This window comes from Mustela nivalis (genome assembly GCF_964662115.1).
Source record: "Mustela nivalis genome assembly, chromosome: 3".
NCBI classification, from domain to species: Eukaryota; Metazoa; Chordata; class Mammalia; order Carnivora; family Mustelidae; genus Mustela; species Mustela nivalis.
The window spans coordinates 96,802,298-96,815,737 of NC_139022.1; the positions used below are offsets into that span (position 1 = coordinate 96,802,298).

General features: G+C 42.4%; 1 long non-coding RNA gene across 1 annotated transcript in view; it reads right to left on the minus strand.

Annotated features, from left to right (window-relative positions):
• The window catches only part of LOC309862289, a 39,827-nt gene that overhangs the window by 26,109 nt on the left and 278 nt on the right, over positions 1-13,440 (minus strand). The window contains exons 2-3 of the long non-coding RNA XR_014310402.1: positions 13,011-13,213; positions 10,543-10,610 (exon numbers count right to left, since the gene is read on the minus strand). This is a non-coding gene — a long non-coding RNA (uncharacterized lncRNA). The remainder of the gene's footprint in view (positions 1-10,542; positions 10,611-13,010; positions 13,214-13,440) is intronic.

Here is a 13,440-nt window from a genome sequence, read left to right on the forward strand (position 1 = left end):
AGCTGCAGAAGGGTCATGAGGAGTGGTCCATTATATATCCTTAAGTTGGGAAGGGGTTAGGAATAATGTGAGTCTCTAAGGGATTTTGGAAGCAAGGTTTCCAGAACCTTGAGGGAGCTAACTATTGTTGGGGAAAGGTCATTTATTACTGTCTAATAAAACCTTAGCCATGAGACTCTTCATATGTATATTGGTGGGCCATATTCTTGGGGGATGACTGTCAACATGTAACTTGGGGTTTACAATTAAAGGAAGTTTCTAAAGGAATTTTTATACATTAAAGTGGACTTATAGGACACTAGTGGGATAGGGGGAAGGTCAGGCTAGGATTGTCTTTTGCCCTTAGCAAAGTATTAACATTGAGGCAGTTGAGTCCCTAGAAGAATGTCATTCTGCCTCTTTCAAGGACTTGTCAGTGGTCTCTAGATAGTAAGGGAATTTAATAATTTTTCTTCTGCCTTTGTTTTCCACATCATGTTAGACTCTCTGTACCCTACATGTTATTTTATGTGCTGTGCTTCTGCCTGCCAATATTTTTTTTATCTGTGATTCAGTTAGAATAGTTTTTAATGAACTGGCTTCAAGTTCACTAATCTCATCTTCTCTTATATTCCAACTGCTATTAAAGTCATTCAATGACTGTAGTTTCAGACATTTTTCGATTATAATATACTCATTTCATTATTTTTATAGATTCCAACTGTCAGATAAAAAAATTTTTTTTAACTTATTTATTTGCCAGAGAGAGAGAGAGAGAGAAAGCAAGCACAAGGAGGGGGAACAGCAGACAGAGGGAGAGGGAGAGCAGGCTCCCACACAGGGCTCGACCCTGGAACCCTAGGATCATGACCCAAGCCAAAGGAGATGCTTAACCAACTCAGCCACCCAGGAACCCCCAAAAATTTTTTTTAAGAGAGAGCACACAAGCAGGCAGGGATGGACAGAGGGAGAGGAAGAGAATCTCAAGCACACTCCAGGCTGATCAGGAAGCCTGACCCAGCATGCGATCTCATGATCTGGAGATCATGACCTGAGCCAAAACCAAGAGTTGGATGCTTAACCAACTAAGCCACCCAGGTGCCCCAATAAAATTCTTTGCCCATTTTATTCATCTTGCCCTCTGTTTTCCTGAGCATACTTAAGATAATTCTCTTTCTCAAAAATCTTTTATTTATTTATTTTAGAGAGAACATAAGTGGGGGAAGGGGCAGAGGAAGAAGAAAGAGAATCTCAAGCAGATTCTGTGCTGAGTGCAGAGCTTGACATAAGGCTTGATCTCATGACCCTGAGACCACAACCTGAGCCAAAATGAAGACTCAGATGCTTAACTGACTGAAACACCCTGGCACCCCTAAATAATTAAAGTCTTTATCTACTAATAGTTCACCTATAGATGAAACTATCTATACTATCTCCTGGAAGTATTTGACCAAAGCAAAACTATGATGAGGTGCTGAAAAAAGGTGACTCCTCTGGGAAAATCATAATGAATTATACAAATGAAAAAGAAGATAAATACACTAAGAAAGATGTGACCTTTCACTGGGACCTCAGGTGAGAAAATTGTATTTTTTGTCCAAGAAACCAGAACCTGGTAAAAAGAAATCCACCAGGGAGGCAAGAATTTGAAACAAAAACAGATAAAGTAGGGTGCCTGGCTGACACAGTCAGCAGAGCACAGGAGTGTTGATATTGGGGTCATGAGTTTAAGCCCCACATTGGGTATAGAGATTACTTAAAATAAATAAATTTTTTTAAAAAACACATAAAGTATTTGCTGCTGACTCAAATAAGAGTCACATTCCAGTGAAGACAGCACTGCCAAATATGCCACTTGGACAGTAGGGAGACCAATCTACATGTAAAGCCGGACTCAGAGGTGCAGAAGACAATTTCACCCAAGTGCCAGACTTCAGAACTAACTAGGCAGTATGCTTTAGTTTGGACAAACTAACTGGCACTAAGAAAAATAGGGCCAGGAGAGGGGCAGGGCTTATGGGATGACAGCCTTAAGAACTTCTAGAATGGGGGCGCCTGGGTGGCTCAGTGGGTTAAAGCCTCTGCCTTTGGCTCAGGTCATGATCCCAGGGTCCTGGGATCGAGCCCCAAGTTGGGCTCTCTGCTCAGCAGGGAGCCTGCTTCCTCCTCTCTCTCTGCCTGCCACTCTGCCTACTTGTGATCTCTGTCAATCAAATAAAGAAATAAAATCTTAAAAAAAAAAAAAGAACTTCTAGAAGGGCTGAAGAAAGAGATTTTAAAATTAGGTTTGGGCAGGGGCGCCTGGGTGGCTCAGTGGGTTAAGCCGCTGCCTTCGGCTCAGGTCATGATCTCAGGGTCCTGGGATCGAGTCCCACATTGGGCTCTCTGCTCAGTGGGGAGCCCGCTTCCCTCTCTCTCTCTGCCTGCCTCTCCGTCTACTTGTGATTTCTCTCTGTCAAATAAATAAAATCTTTAAAAAAAAAAATTAGGTTTGGGCAGCCTGAAGCTCAGGTTAAGAATCTCTGAGAACATACAGAAAAGGAATTGCTATATAACTGTGGTAAGGAGTAGAGTAGCTGTCTAACCAGTGAAATTCATTCTAACACAGAGACCTCACATGACTAGGATACTTGATCTGGGGACAACGAAGCCAGGACAAAGTCAAACTAGCTATTAGTAGAGCTCTAGCTTAGAATTTATAAAATAAAGCATCAGTGCCACTAAAAGCATCTGTTCCCAGTTTTCAAATACCAGTTCTTTCAATATTCTTTTTCACTGTTACTGAGAAAGGCTGCTTGTAAAAGATCTTAGCGTAGCCTCCAGAAAACAAATGAGAAAAGGTGAGTGAGGCAGCCATGGCCCAAATTGTAGTGCACGTGGATTTACTATGTTTTCTCTCTCCTAACTCACACTAGTAAACCCAAAAGTTGCACAGATTTTGACTTAGAACCAGTCATTTTAGGATAAGGATTTCAAAGACAAGTCACCTGCACTCTTCCAAAATGCCAGAGAGGGGATACTTTTTTTTAAATCACTTACTTAATCTCTATGTGGAAGACAGAATTTGGAAACTAGTGGGGATATACACATACGATTTTTATTTAACTGTACAATGGAATTAGGACTTTGCTTCAAACCACCCTCTGCTTAAAATTACTATCAGCAAGTCTTATTCAGCTTGGTTGTGAGTGCCCTCTCCTCCCCACCTGGCTGATATCTCTGTTCATTCAGAGTCCCTGTGGGCAAAGGGGACTGGTAACACTGGCAGGCAAGACCAGCACCTTGGAGAGGGCGGGGTGGGGAAGGATTAGGGAAGGAGCTAAAATATAGAGCAAAATGCAAGAAACTAAATGCTAAAAATCTAAGATTAGTCGGTTTCAAGAAATACACAAACAAAAAAAAAAACTGCCTAGGAAAGAGGGAAATACACTCGGTATGAATAAAGAGAAATAATACTACGGTAATAGGGGAAGAAAATACTCCATTTATTAAAGAAAAGATGGGGTTTCTGGGGACCTAAGTAGCTTTGCCCTTCTGCTTGTGGTTGCCAACTATAAAAGTCTGTGCTAAGGCAGAGAGAAAAATTTCCTTTGCACTTTTAACATTAGCATCCTAACATGTCTAAATAAATGCCAACATACTGGACATCCCAAAGGGAATTGGCAGACTGCCCAACTTTAGAAAACCACTGTGGAGCAAGGGATGTAGGTCACTGTATATAAAACTTCTTGGAATGCCTAACTAAGTAAAGAATGGTATGTCCATGTGAGGTAAAACTGTAGCTACTAAAAGATCATGATTTCATAAGATAATTAGTGATTTGGGGCAAATGTCAGGATACAATGTTAAATGAGATAAAGGTGATGGGACAGAGACAATGCAATACATAGGCTACACTGTTTCCTCCTTCTGGACCTACAAGGAGACCGTATTCCCAGTCACCATAGGATTATTGGGACCATGTGATTGTATTTTTCATCAATGGGAATGTGAGTAAAAATGTATCACATTCTAGTGAACCACTGCAAATTTACCAAGTTACCGCTCCTGTATACATGGTCGATAGCGTACAACTCCAAAGATTGTGATTTTCAAACTTAAAGAAGCAGCTCTGAACTTTAACTCTTGCTGAAAGAAAGCTGATCACAACAGCTTGACCAGCAAGGAATGGGCTGAGAGCAAGAAACTCAACTTTGTTGCATTCAGCCATTAAATATAGGTTTAGTTGTTAGGGCAATGAATATACGAGGACTAATTTTGTCTCAGGGTTATGAGTTCAAGACCCACATTGGGTGTAGAGATCACTAAAAATAAAAATTTTTAAAAAGTATACAAAAAAACATATACATATACATATCTATATATATAGTGTGTGTTTAAATATATACACAGCTACTGTAAAAGCACATACCACAATGTTAGTGTTTTCTATTACAAAAATATTAAAATTCTCTATTCAATATAAAAAATTTCTAATTTGGGGGCTCCTGGGTGACTCAGTTGGTTAAGTGGCTGACTCTTAATATCTGCCCAGGTCATGATCTCAGGATCCCAGGACAGAACCCGGTGTCTCAGGCTCTATGCTCAGCAGGAAGTCTACATCTCTCCCTCTTCCTCTGCCCTCCCCTCACCACCCTCTTAAAAAATAAATAAATAAATCTTTTAAAAATTTTTCTAATTTTATTGTAACAAATAGGGATTAATTTTCTAATTAGGAATATACAATAAATGTCACTGATGAAAAAGTCAACAGGCGAGGCTCGGGCAGACCCTGAATGAACACTGGTTGATGAAATGTACTCTCACCATGAGTACTGTGATTGCCGTATTGGAGCAAAGGGGGCATGTGACTGTCACTGCTCTTTCCAGAAGGCCTACATATTTTACAGTGATTGTACCTCACCAAAGTCAGTCGGGAACATTGTCTAAATGCTTAACTTTGGTGAAAATAATTTTCGCAGTTCCCTGTTAGAATGGTTTTGTGCGTTCCACCAGAAATACAACCTCCAATTGGTCTTTGAGTTCAATGCTAATGTTACAATCTAGAATACAGGAGAGCTAGAACAATACAGATGCTTCCTAAATGGTTCACATATATATTCCTCCAAGATGAAATAGAAACCACAGATAAAATAATAATACAGAAATATGGGTTATAATGTTGGGGAAAATGGAGCATTTATTGGTCTCTTCCAAGTACTAGGAAATGTGGTTTGTTTGTTTTTTTATTTATTTATTTGACAGAGATCACAAGTAGGCAGAGGCAGGCAAAGAGAGGGGAAGGGAAGTAGACTCTCCGCTGAGCAGAGACCCCCCCCTCCCCATGCGGGACTCGATCCCAGGACCCTGGGATCATGACCTGAGCTGAAGGCAGAGGCTTTAACCCACTGAGCCACCCAGGAGCCCCAAAACATGGTTCTTGATGGATACAACTTTAGCATCCAGATTTGCCATATGGGAAGAAAAAAAAATCCAACCCCTGCATCCATTCATTCCAAATCCACAGAGCTGAACACTCTGAGAGAGAGGATCCTGCCTCTCAACAGGGCAGCCTGCTACTTGCTAAGAGCTTTTGTTAACTGCAGGCCCTTGGTGCCCCTTCTTATAAATTCTAAGAAACCTATGACTGACTAGGCAGCCCTCAACAGCTGCTCTGTTTTCATCCACACCCTGTGATCGGACATTCGAGCAGGTGCATTACACACTGCCCTTCAGCCTTTCCCTTTGTTATTTTTCAATAGGACCAGCTTCGTTTTACATTTGGGACAGGAGGTTACTTTACCATAGTCTGAAGATACTAATGGCTGCTCTTTTTGTTTTCTGTGTCATAGAGGAAAAAAAAGACCCGATAGATCTTCCCAGTTTAACAGAGAAGCCTGAGGTTATCTTACAGAGGATTCCCCTGTTAAACACAGGGCATACAAGACCTTTGTGCAAGCTGCAGCCTCATCATTTAAAATAATAAAAGCAACAAGAACAAACACAGAGATGTATGAACTCTCTCTTTCATTGGGAAAAATTCACAGTATACAGTGAGGCCATCCTCACACTGACTTCTTTGCAAATCGCCTCAAGAGACCTACTTTAGGAGAATTTAACTACTACAATCTAAACATGTGTAGGAGTCCCACCCCACCAGAAAATACTGATCCCCAAATGATGATAAATCGACATAAGCAGAATTATGAGAAATCTCGCTTAGGGAACGGATTTGCACAACAGTAAAAGAAACAGATATATTTTTGCTTGTGAACAAAAGCAGAACAGAAGAACTGCTCTTCAAAGAGGCATCCCTGACCAACCAATTTAAAGCACCCCCTCACACTCCAGAAAAGTACACTCAAATCTCTGTGCAGAACTTATAACGCATGGTCTGAAAACGTTTATATTTTGTTTATGGTTTTATGTTCAGCCTCTCCCCTCCCCATTCTGTGCAAGCAGGGGCCTTGTATGTCCTACCCACTGCTGCAAACCCAGAGCTGTGCCCAGCACTTAGAGGACACTCGTCAAATATTGACTGTGGAAGAGGACTACTGTATTTGGGTACAGTTAAATTCTAGTAACAGGAGGCCTTTTTAAAAAAATCTTCCATTACTGGTTTGTCTCAGATTTATTACTCCTTTGAAATATATGTTCACACCAGGAACAGGAGTTGGAAAGAAAGCTAAACTGTTTTCTTTTTTTTAAGATTTATTTGAAAGAGAGAGCGTGTGTGAGCACAGGGGGAGGGACGGACAGAGGGAGAAAGAGAGAAACCCAAGCAGACTCCCTGATGAGTGGGGAGCATGATACGGGGCTCCAACTCACAATGGTGAGATCATGACCTGAGCCAAAGTCAAGAGTCAGACACCTAACCGACTGGGCCACCCAGGCGCCCTGAAAGCTGAACTTTTAACAATCTATTTAGTCACTATTTGAGGACAAAGACACCAGTTTCCCTCATTCTTCCAGCCAGGCTGCTTTCGGAGACCTTCTCTGCACTCCCAGCAAGGCTGCCAGTTAATCGAACTTGCCCTCTCCAGACAATTGAAACTCGTGCTCTCTGTGAGAAACTAAGCCAACTGTCACTTTCTTACCACTTTCTTAGGTAAGCACCTCCCAAGAGGTGACTGGTTCATAGAAATTAGACAGTCTGTGGTCCTCACACTCCAAATGGCTTCACACTTCTTTCAGTCTCCAAGCCTTACTTCTGCTCCCCACTCCCAGTGCTAGCTCAGTTTGTACCTCCTGGCATGTACTTTGGGCAGGGAATTCTGCCTAAACAACACCACAGAGGCTCCAAGGTTTATATAAGAAAGTTCTCTGTGCATTCCTCCATCTTCTGAGGAATCTGTCCCCTCAGCTTTACTCTCCTTTCTAAGCAGTGGCCCAAGGGGGGCCTCAAAGACTTTTCTTGGCTCTCTCTTAACATTTAATAAACAGAGAACAGCATAGGTGTGAAAGTCCAGGTTAGAATCATAGACTTGGGTTTAAGTCCCATTTTCCACTTACTAGCTCTGTATCTTCAAGCAAGTTCCTTACCCTTGCTCAAGATTCTCTCATATGTTAACTGGGGACAGTAACTGTACCTATCCCATACAGTTGAGGTGACGGCTAAATGCTATGATAAATAATTGTGCACCAGGACAAAGCATAAGGAGTCAACAACTGCTAGCAGTAACAAGTTCCTGTGTGCTTCGGCCCATTACCTCTCTGATGTCATCTGCTGCTCCTTGTCACTCCTACTCCAGCCACACTGTCCACCTTCCTCCACAGGGAAGACCTGCTCATGCCTCAGGGCCTTTTCACTGTTATTTTCTCTGGCTAGGATGTTTTCTCCCCAGATGCCCATGTGGCCAACTCCCCTACCTCCTCGAGTTCTTGCCCAAATCTTCCCCATGCACTTATCTGACCACCATATTAAATAATGAAGCCTGTCTGTGGCACTTCCAGCATCCCAGTCCCTCTATCGTGTCTCTCCCTGCACTGCCACACCCCCCCAGAAGCTCCGGGAAGACAGGGATGTTTGTCTGTTCTGTTCACTGATGGAATCCAACTTCCAAAACGATAGTCTCACTTAGGAAGTGATGTAACTTTGCTCCCAGAGTGCGCAGACCCTGTTCTAGTGTATCCAGCCCTGCCGATTTTCACATGTAATAGCAAAAATCATTTTTCAGGAATCACTTAGGTTCCTTGCTTTTTAATTTTCAAGCCATCTGCATATGAAAAATGCTATCTTTAAAAAGAGGAAACACATACCTAGAGTTCAAAATTCAGAAGATCAATGAAAGTACAGTAAAAAGTCCCTTCCTCTCTATTTCTGTCCCCCACATCTTCTTCCCCAAAGCAACCTGTGTTACCAGTTTCTTGTGTATCTTTCCAGGGAAATTCCATGCAGATATAAGGACATACGTGTATATATATATATTTTTTTTAACACAGTGGCAACATATTTGACATAGTGCTTTGCACGTTGCTTTATTTTATTTAACACTCTATTTTGAAAATCCTTCTACATCAGTCTGTAAACATCCACCTCATTCTTTTTAGTGGCCACATAATATTCTGTGTTTTAGATGTCCCTTATTACACACTATCAATGTTTTACTTCTAACACGGACATTGTGATAAATACCTTTTTTATAAAGTAATTTTGCATTGATATAGAATAAGCATCTGGGAATAGAAATGCTGAGCTGAAGATTACATTCATTTTAGATGTTTACAGATCTTGCCAAATTACCTTCCAAAACAGCTGTACCAAATTACTCTCACCAAAAACATATGAGCCCTATTTCCCTGCAGCCTTTTATCAAAAGTATAGACTGCTATCAGATTACATATAAGATAATATCTCATGATGCTTTTAGTTTGGGTTTTTCTTGTTTTGAGTGAATTATCATAAGGACCGTTCCCTCCTGACACCTCTGATCTACATGGCAATTCTACCACCTAAAGGGAAAGCAGTGAAGAGAGCATCAGGTTATCATCCTGGTTTGAAGAGATTCTTTCAAGGCCCACTAAAACAAGTCACTAAGTCTCCCCTATTTCAGAAGAGCTGGAGACTGGACTGGCCTCCAGCAAAAGGCTACTGTGCTGACTCCTCTTTGACTTCTTCCCAATGCCCAGTTCTGATCATATATTATGTCGATCAGCAAAATTATAGCAGGTCCTATGTTAGCCACACTGGATAGCCATGCCTTAGCTAGAGAAAAATGTACTAAGAGCAGCCTCTAACTCACACTGAGCACTCAATGCACACACTATATGCCTTATTTAATCCTCACAACAATTTTCTAGGAGACTCTTATTATTTTTTAACAGCCAGGGAAATGGAGGAATAAAAAAGTTGAGCGACTTGCTCAAGTATACAGAGCTTGCGTGTTGCAAAATTGGGATGCTAAGCCAGGTGCTGACTCCAGAGCAGGAGCTAATCACCACTACACAGTATCACCTGTGCCAGGCAGCATGCCACTGGCGGGTGTGAGTTGGGAGAGAAAGCACATGTATGCACGAGGGAAGGAGCAATGCACTAGAGTATGCGCCCTGAAATCTTGATGAACTGGCAAGTGGCAAAACAGCAGAAAAGCAGTTAACCAAGAGATGGTCTTTTCTAGTGGTGCCAATTACTAGTGGACATTTAGATGTGCAAGTCAAAAGTCTGGCTTTAAAACCTGGTGAGGGGGGCGCCTGGGCGGCTCAGTGAGTTAAAGCCTCTGCCTTCAGCTCAGGTCTATGATCTCAGGGTCCTGGGATCGAGCCTCACATCGGGCTCTCTGCTCAGTGAGGAGCCTGCTTCCTCCTCCCTCTCCTGCCTCTCTGCCTACTTGTGATCTCTGTCTGTCAAATAAATAAATAAATAAATAAATCTTTTAAAAAAAAAATAAATAAATAAAAAATAAAATCTGGTGAGGGGTGCCCAAGTGGCTCATTGGGTTAAAGCCTCTGCCTTCAGCTCAGGTCATGATCTCAGGATCCTGGGATCGAGTCTTGGATCAGGCTCTCTGCTCAGCAGGGAGCCTGCTTCCCTCCCTTCTCTCTCTGCCTCTCTGTCTCCTTGTGATCTCTCACTCTCTGTCAAATAAATAAATAAAAACTTAAAAAAAAAAAAAACCTGTGTTGAAAATTTCTGCTTTGGGGGCACCTGGGTGGCTCAGTCTGTTAAGTGTCTGCTTTCAGTTCAGGTCATGATCCCAGGTCCTTGGGATCCCTGCATCAGGCTCCGTGCTCAGCAGAGAGTCTGCCTCTCCCTCTCTGCACTCACACTGTCTTTCTCAAATAAATAAGATCCTTAAAAAAAAAAAAGAAAGAAAGAAAAAAAATTCCTGCTCTTTACTAAATACCAGAAAAGCTTGTCTGACTTTTAATACCTTAAATACTTCTCAATCTGGGCACTTAAGAACATTAATAGAAAACATATATAGTAAATATAATTTTTAGTGACATATAAATTCTAGTGACTTAAAATATAAAGTGAGCTTAACGACCATTTGAGGCACTAACAAAGCTGTCCATCTCTAAGTACCAAGCACAACCCTCTTACTCTGCTAAACAAGGTACTGTTAGTGAATGTATTCTTCCTACCTCCATCACAGTCCAAGAGTTGGGGCAGGATGATGGTGGGAGCTTTCAACTGAGGCTGGAATGTCAAACTGGAAGAAAACAACAAGATAACTTCAGTTCAATTATCCATCCTGCAGATTTCAAAAACCACACCTGAAAATAAGCAGGGCCAAATCATGGTTAAGTAGCTTTCATTATAGAAGCCTGGGCTTAATTAAGTTCTACACCTTTAAAGTATTTTAGATTTACCTAGTGCCTTAAAGGTGCATTGTACCTAGGTCTCAGACAAGAAAAGAGAAATTTAAAGACCCTTCATAGGGAAAATAAGGCCTTAAATTGCACTGGATTGTTCATACCACAAATACTGCACCTAAATAGGCTCCAGTCTTGTCTCCTACAATCCATTGTTCAAACCTCGGCCAGAATAATCTTTTAAGACAAAAGGCAGATTCTTTTTTTTAAAAAAGATTTTATTTATTTATTTGACAGAGAGAGATCAGAAGTAGGCAGAGAGGCAGGCAGAGAGGAGGAAGCAGGCTCCCTGCTGAGCAGAAAGCCCGATGTGGGACTCGATCCCAGGACCCTGAGATCATGACCTGAGCCGAAGGCAGAGGCTTTAACCCACTGAGCCACCCAGGCGCCCCCAAAAGGCAGATTCTATCTTGGTAAAGCTTCTTCAATGACATAAGGTAAATTCTAAACATTTAATGTACCTATAAGACACTGCAATGTCCCATGCACTATTTAAGACATGATCATACTAAAATTTATCTGACATTTGTTTAACTGGGTATCCTGTATTTTATTCAGAAGGTCTTCTATCATAATCATTTTTAAAATCAAATCATTTTTTTAAACTTCCCCCACTAGAGTGTCAGCTCTATGAGGGAAGGACCCATGCAGCCTTTTTTTTAAAGGTTTTTTTTGGGGGGGGGGCAGAGTGGGGCAGGGGAAGGACAGCACCTGTGTGGCTCAGTCAGTTAAGGATCTGCCCTCAGCTCAGGTCATGTTCCCAGGGTCCTGGGATTGAGCCCTTCATTGGGCTCCCTGCTCAGCAGAGAGACTGCTTCTGCTTCTCCCTCCACCTGCTGCTCTGCCTATTTGGGCTCTCCATAAAAAAGGCTTTTGTGTGTGTGTGTGCTTTTTTTTAAAGTAAACTATACTACCCACCTGGGGCTGGAACTTACAAACTCCAGGATCAAGAGTCTCATGCTCTACCAAAGCCAGCCAGGAGCCCCAGGACCCATGCAGCCTTGATCATGGTCTTGGACCAGGCTTGGCAGTCATATCCACAAATACTGAGGAGTAAATCCATCAGTACAAAGCTCAGGGACCATCTGTTGGGAGTTAATTCTAACTACAGACACTACCCTCACATCCATGAGGATAAAATGATCTTTCTGCTTTTTCAGAATATCTCCAGGATGATAATATTGACTTCCCAATGGAGGCTTTAATGTAACCCCCTGTTTTATATTTTAAAGGGACTTTGAGCTTTCAACGTATTTCACTTGGTCCTCAAGACAAGTATTAATAACCAGTTTTAACAAATGAAGAACAGAGATTCTGAGAAGATAAATAGCTAGACCATGATGACCAATAAATGGGAGTGACAATTCTGACCCTGGGAACTGACTTTGTGCTCTGTACCACATGCTCATCTGGGCTGATGAGAAGAATCAGAATTTCTAGGTCTTTCCTTCTCATCCAGAAAGCTTCTCAAGGAAAAAGTCTGACAGCTGACCCCTCTCCACAGATTTCCCTGCTCAACCCATAATGGTTCCCCAACAACAGTTTGAGAGGAGACAGCAAGTCCTGGCACCTCTATTTTGAAAGAAAGGTGGTTCTTAGCTAATCTCTCAAGTGATAAATGAAACTATTTAGGTGGAGAGACTAAAGACCTTTTTCAGAGTTACAGGGAAATAGCAGTAAAACTGACCACAACCCCAAATCCTTCTCTTTTCTCTTTCCTGCATCTCTAAGAGACAAAATCCCACTCCCCAAATTCTGGGGACTGGGATTTCAATCTGATGACATACATTCCACAGCTTTCTTTTGAAATGAGGTGGGAATGGCTGAACCTGCTCTTGGGATACCTAACAACCTCACTTCTGGGAGTGCCTCTGGAAAGTTCATCAGGCTGAAGGTCTAGTGGGTTTCCTGCCACCGTGACGTCCCTGTAAATCTGACTCCATAGTACTTGTGCCCCTTTTCACTCAGGCTTAGGCCTCCAGCTTCTACCAAGACTGGAGGCCAGGTTCTAACCCAGCAGTGCCCTCAGGAAACTGCTACATCCACCTCAGTCCCTCCTACCTGGGCGCTCCCCTGTCTCCTGCTTCCGCTCTACTTTTGTGAGCTTCTGAAGGAACAGAACTGAGAGCAGGGAAAAACCGAGGAAGCGTGAGGCTCCCGTGGCAGGTGTGAGCAATTCGATCAAGCTAGTAATCCGACGCTCCAACTATGTCATGTCCTTAACCGCTCCAGCTTACTTGGTTTGGTGTGGCAAGTGTGCAGCAAGTGTTAGAGGAGTTGAGACCTGCTGTCTGATGTTCGCGGGGCAGTCTTTGGTTTTGAGCATGAGTGCCTGCCTGGGAGGCTGCACTAGCTCCCTGATACACAGCGCAGGAGAACGTGTGGAGGGTCTGCTCCCCGAGACCAGCGCAAGTAGGGATACTGGATCCCAGGATCTGGCCTAAAACAAAAATTACAAAAGCAATGGAATTAGAATTAACTGCGTGTGTGGGTCAGCGAGGAAAACTCCTGTCCTGACAGAGTTCTAGTTGGAGCCCTGAAAGGTCGTTAACTGATCTTTACCAAATTACCGACCTGAATTACAGCCGGCCTGAGGGGTGATAGCATTTGCAAGACTAAATGGACCTCGACCGGGAGACGGCGACGAGAAAAAGCTTTTTGGCCCGG